Genomic DNA, 6,587 nt, shown 5'->3' on the forward strand with positions numbered 1-6,587 from the left:
TGAAGCCCATCCAAAGATAGGTCACCAAGTAACCAAAAATGTTGACCCAGTTGTTGTAGACATCTACTTTTGGTCTCCTGTCCCGACAGGAAGTGCAATAAAAATAAATAAAACCATCTTTGTGTTGGATTGAAGTGAGGAATGCTTATGGATGACTGGCTAAACCGCAAAGAGACAAAAAGACTAGCCTTACCCGAAACAAATATAAAATAAGGTCCAATTAACTAAACCCGATCATAATTAGGCTAAGCCCATGCTAAAGACCCAATAATGATGGATCTAGAGGCGCCTAGGTTAAATTTAATGTTGCCGTAGAAAATGCCGCTCGCATCTCAATGAGTTGCGCTGGTCTGGCGCGCACAACTTAAATAGTTGTGCGCAATGCCCAACGCAAATTCTAGAGATGCGCTCGCGAGAGATTCCGAATTTCATAAAAATATAAAATCGAATTTTACCATAAAGTCGCGCGCAAGACATTCAGTTGCGCTGCCCATAGCAGAGTAACTAAATCACTTGCGCTAGGATGCTGCGCGCAATTCATCCAGATGTGCGCGACACCTGCTGCGGCAGATTGCTTAAAACCCTAATTGCACCCATTCCCTATCAATAGGGGCTTAATACGAGGCTTAAACACACAGAAATTAACCTAAAATCCTGGCAGAAACTCTTATGAACTTGTGCTACCAAACCCTCTTGTCCTAAACACTCACCCCTCTTAATCTTTGTTACTACGGTGGAGGTTCCCGAACTAGAAGGAGTGCATAAGTGTTCTAAACGGAGATCTAGCAAAGAACCTTAATCAATAAAATAGTGTTGTTTGACCACTATAAAAGGATATTTAACTAATCAATTCCACATAGTATCTTGTGTTAAATTAGATTAGAGTTGAATAATTAATTGATTGATTGATCACTTAAGCCAAGGAAAATCTTGTTTACTTTTGCTCCTTTCACAAATTTGAATTAAATAAAGAATAAAGACTTTGCAATGTAATTCCTACGTGATTAATGCTTGTAAATAAAATCAACTAACTTAGTTTTAGGTACCACGTTGCATATATATTTTGGTGATGAAATTGCTGAAAGGAATAGTGTCCTTCAAACAAGTGTATTATTATGATAGTGGGTTCAGAATAATTAGAAAGCTAATATATTCAGTAAGGTCAAGTGATCGGAATGCCTGGGTGGAGGCCGCTTCCGATCAGTATTATTAATGCATAATTAATATTACAGCTTAATCTTGACTGAACCCTTCGAGTAACACCCAAGCAATCAACGAACCAAAGACATTAATGAGTCGACCGAGTAATATTTATTTAGACGTCGGAAATTCGAGCTTAGAGCGTCGAAAATTGAGTCAGAAATAATAAAATACTAGACATGCAAATAGCAATAAATCAACATAATTCCCAAAATACCCCTAGCATCGGAGTGCCCCGAGCAATCCGAGTGCTAGGGGCATAATGCACAAGCATGGTGGCTAGCATGTGCACCAAACCGAGCCAAGGCTGGCTGGTGCGTGTTAGCGCACCTTTGCTAGTAGCCACGGCGTCCAAGGGCAGCAAGTTGCAGCATCCCGCACTCGGAGTGCGCGACATGCTAGCAACGTGTAGCAGCAGCCCGCATTCGGAGTGCGTGGCTTGCTAGCCGCAAGCAGCAGGTCGCATCTCCAAGTGCGGGTAGCTGGGCTATGGTGCGGGTAGTTGGGCCAGGAGCAAGGAGGAGCAAGTGAGATGATGAGTGGTATTTATGCCACTCTTTTATCCTTTTTTCTTTAAGGATTCTCCCCTCATTTGCACTTGTTTGGCCCTTTTTCTAAGAATTTTTACTTAGTTTTTATTCCTCTTTTCTTTTCTCCTTTATCTTCCCAATTCTTAGTCTTCTCGCTTTGTTTTTATTTTAATTTCCATACTTATGCTTTGTAGGAACCAACGGGGTTTTCAAGAGGAGGAAGCTAAGCACAAGGGAAGCTAAAGGAAGCAAGATTCAGAAAAGGTTCGGCCGAACCTCCTGATGGACTGGTCGAACCAGGGTGTGGCCGAACCTGCTCAGTGGTTCGGCTGAACGTCGAGGCAGGGTCAAGAAGCAATTTGGCAATTTTGCAGGAGTGGTCGAACCACAAAAGTTCGACCAGACCAGGATCAAGGAGGTTCGACCGAACCTGCCCATGGTTCGGCCGAACCTACCCATGGTTCGGCCGAACCTACCCTGTAGTCCGGCTGAACCTTCCCATTGTTCGGTCGGACCACTCCTCTTTTTTAGCTGGCTCTGTACGGACTATATAAGTCCCATATTAGAACATTTTGATGTAATTTAGATTAACTTAGTTTTAATTTTCTGCACTTTTAGCCTAATCTAGGGAGAGAAAATAGATTGTTATTCAAGCATCCTTTATTGTATTAAACTTTGCTCAAGTTTTAATCTTCAATCAATCAAGAAAGAATCCAAGTTTTCATCTTTCATTAATCCTTTCTTTAGAAATCTCTTCTCCTTTCCTTTAATATTATTTATTTGTTTTATTGTTACTTATTCTTGTAAATCTTATTAGCTTATCTAGTTGTTATTGATTTCATTGATTTTAATCATGTTTTGTTTTGAGTTCCTTGAGTTTATTTCTAGTTTTGATATTATGTTTAGTCTCCCTTCTCTCGGCTAAACTTTTAGCTAGGGGAAGGGGGTGGAAGATATGATTTGATATTGGATGAATGATGATGCTTGGATTTAAATTATGCCATATATTGATGAAAGACATGATTTTTATTAGCTTGGGAGTATGGTTGCACTCTATTTGATGTTTTCTAGTTTAAATGCATGAAAGTGATTTGAACTAGATTAGGATCATCTCTATTTTAAAGATTGCATGAGAATGAGTTATTAAAGTGGAATTTTTATGGATTGTGCTTCTTTATTCTCTTGATTTGATTTTAACTAATAGGATGCATGAGAATGATCCTTATTAGTGTAGACCTCTTTCATTGATTTGCCTAGACTATTGCATGAGAATGAATTGTTTAGGTAGAATCTCGTGTTCTTTGGCATATGTTTTATGATAATCACCATTATTCTCCTCTTTCTAATCATACTGGACACCCCCGTATCCCTAGCGTCATTTTCTATTGATTTTAATCATCACACTAGTAGAAAAAAGCAAAAAGGCACCGCTCAATGGCCACCGGTTTTCAAAAACCGGTGGCAAAAATAGTGGAAAAAATGGGCGGGATTTTGAGGGATTAGTATTGCCACCGGTTCGGTTCGAACCGGTGGGAAAAATATTAATCCCACCGGTTCAAACCGGTGGGAAAAATATTAATCCCACCGGTTCAAACCGGTGGCTTTGTTAAAAAAAAAAACCTGCCCTTTTCTAAAACCCACCCCCATTGTTCCTTCCTATATATTAACCCCTTTTACCAAACCCTAGCCCCCTCATCTTCTCTCTCCTCCCTTTTTCTTTCTGAACTTATCTCTCCTCACTCCTCACAGCTCCTCCATACCCATTTTCTCATCTTCGTTCTCAGCTCAGTCTACCTTCATTCTCTTTTCTCTCGTCCCCTCATCCCCTCTTCTCTTCTTCTCTTATCTCCCTTGCCTCCTCCCTCCTCTTCACCTCTTTTGAAAACCGCCGCCGCCGCCACTAACTTTCGCCGCCTAAGGTTTTCTGGTCAAATTCGACCATGAAAACTCTAGTTTCATGGTCGAATTTGACCATTGTAACCCAAATTCTAGATAATTTCGGGGGATTTTTGGTGAAATTCGAGGTAATTTCTCTTTTTTCTTACTTTTATTTTGTTTTTTGTTTTTTTTGGTAGAATTCGTGGGTTGTGGTGGTGGTTGTGGTTACGGTGGTTTAAGGTGGGTGGGTTTTGTTATTTATGGTGGAGTTCGAAATTGATTTTCTGGGTTTTAAAATTTAATTTATTTCGAAATTTTTTTGTAGTTAATTGATTTTCGAAATTTTTCTGAGTTTAAGTGATTTCGAAATTTTTCTGGGTTTAATTGATTTTCTAAATTTTTGGGGTTAGTTGATTTTCAAAATATTTGGATCGTTTTTTGTCTAGGTACATGCATGAGTTCGTGAACTATTCTGGGTTTGTGAAATATTTGGGTTCGCGAATTTTTTTTTTTTTTTTTTATAATTTAGAGTTCGTGAATTTTTTGGGTACTGATTTTTTTTTTTCGCATTTTTTGGTAAGTTTTATTAATTATGGGTTTAATTTATGCAGGTCTTAATTGATACATCAAGATTCAAGACATGCAACAAGATTCAAGACTCTGATTTTGAAAAATTGTTTTAGACGTATTTTTTTTATTTATTATTTTTTATTGTACAATAATTTAAAGCTGAATTTCATTGTTTGATTATAATTCAATGTAATTTTTTAATTTTTTTTAGTATTCTACAATAACAATTTACAATAACAATTCTTTTGCGCTCATGTGATGTTGTTTGCCTTACATTTATTGTTTTTATATTATAGTAATACTATTATAATTGCAGCAGAAAAGAAAAAGGAAAAAAAAATTATGTAGCTGTTATTGCCACCGGTTAACCGGTGGCAAAAATGTTTAATACCCAAAAAAAAAAAAATCCGCCAACTGTAATTGCCACCGGTTAACCGGTGGCAATACTTGTTTTTGCCACCGATTTTGAACCGGTGGCTTTTGCATCAGATTATTGCCACCCCCCAAATGACCACTGGTTCAAAACCGGTGGCATAGGGGGGTTTTGAACCGGTGGCTAATTGCTTTTTTCTACTAGTGTCATTGTCTTTCTTATTGGTAGTTTTAGTGTTCTTACTCAACAAAACCAACAAAAACAATCCCCTTTTCACTCTTGCATTAGTGATATTTGATGATGAATTAGCGTGCTTCCCTAGTGGTTCGACACTTTACTTGCCATTAACTAGTTTAGTGTAGGTTTAGGTATTATAAATGATTAATTTGGTTAGGTTAGTAGCTTAACGACCTATTTTACCCGTGATCAAATTTTGGCGCCGTTGCCGGGGAGGCGGCTTGTCTAGCGTCTATTATTGCTTTTGTTAGAGTCATTTTACTTTCTTTTCTTTTTGTTGTTTTTTGTTTTATCATCCTTGTCATTGCTAATTGTTTCCTTAGCTTTGGTGAATTCTTAGGAGGTCTCAAGGAGCACCCTCACATCAAATTGACCACGAAATCAACCGAAACTTGAGACAAGTCCGTAGGCTTTATCAAGACGAGGGAAAAGGTTTTGGTGATATAGTTGATAGTGAGAGTGATACTTACTCTTCAAGTTCACCACACGGATCAATGGCGGGACAAGAGATGGAAATCCGGAGGATTATGAGCTCACGGGAGGGATTTTGCTACCCGTCACGGAAACCAACTTCTCAATCCATCCACAATATACTCGAATGGTCCAATCGGAGTAATTTTTCGGAAGTGCAAGTGAGGACCCTATTGAACATTTGGACCGATTCCTTGAATTGTGCGCAATGATGCAAACCAATGAAGTGAGTCAAGACTACATTCGTATGCACCTTTTCCGGCAATCTCTCACTGGACGAGCAAAGAAATGGCTAAAACAAGTAAAGCCTAACACTCTCACAACATGAAGGGAGGTGGTAAAGGCTTTCTTGAAGCGCTTTATCTCCGAGGAGAAGACCGCCGAAATGAGAAGGAAAATTGCATCATTTGAGCAAGATGCCAATGAAAGTCTTGGTGAAGCATGGGAGAGATTCAAAGAGTTGGTACAAGCATGTCCCCACCATGAGTACAATCAAGGGTTGCTCATGCGGTTTTTCTACGATAGATTGGAGCCCATGTCAAGAGCCAATTTGGATGCGGGGGCGGGTGGTCAATTAATCAAGATCCCTCAAAATCAAGTTGAAGCCACAATAGAAGAGGTAGCAAAGAATTACTCTTGTGGGGGCCGAAGAAGAAACGCTCCAAAGAGAGGTGGTATTTACGAATTGGAGAAAGTTGATCAATTACAACATCAAATTGATCAACTAACAAAAGGGCTTTCCAAATTGTACACGAGTGTGAATGCAAGTTCAAGTGGTGGAGCAAGCTCTTCTCAAGTTAACTCTTTCTCTTGTCAAAATTGTGGAGGAACGAACCATGATACATCCTATTGTGGAGGTTTAAGCCCCGAACATGTAGTGGCATACAACACAAGGCAAGAGGGATTAGAGGAAGCGGCGGTGGAGTAGCTTGGAGACAACCACCACCCGGGTTTGTACCTCAACCTCAACAATGGAACCAACAAGATCAACCTTCCTATAACTCCAACCCTCAATATCAAAATTCACCTCCATCTCAACCCCAAAACCCAAGAGGAAGCTATCCAAGGAACAACTAATACAACAATCAAACCCAAGCACCTCAAAGAAATCATCAAGAACAAGCACCTCTAGCGGAGCTAACTCAAACTAAACTCCTCCAAGCCATGCATGCGCAAATGTAATCTTTTGGGCAACAAATGCAAGAGATAAGAGCTCACAACAAGATGGTTGGTTCACAACTAGCTCAATTGGCCGAGAGAACTTCTTTCAATTCACCATCTACTCTACCCGGACAACCGCAACATAACCCATCTCACAATCTAAAACC

General features: G+C 39.4%; 1 non-coding gene across 1 annotated transcript; it reads right to left on the reverse strand.

Annotated features, from left to right (window-relative positions):
• Nucleotides 1–5,641: 5,641 nt before the first annotated feature.
• On the reverse strand, nt 5,642–5,749 carry LOC145637448 (small nucleolar RNA R71). The gene has a single exon (XR_014114232.1). It is a non-coding gene; the product is annotated as a small nucleolar RNA R71 (small nucleolar RNA).
• Nucleotides 5,750–6,587: the final 838 nt, after the last annotated feature.

This window comes from Chenopodium album, chromosome 6, assembly GCF_948465745.1.
Source record: "Chenopodium album chromosome 6, dcCheAlbu1.1, whole genome shotgun sequence".
NCBI classification, from domain to species: Eukaryota; Viridiplantae; Streptophyta; class Magnoliopsida; order Caryophyllales; family Amaranthaceae; genus Chenopodium; species Chenopodium album.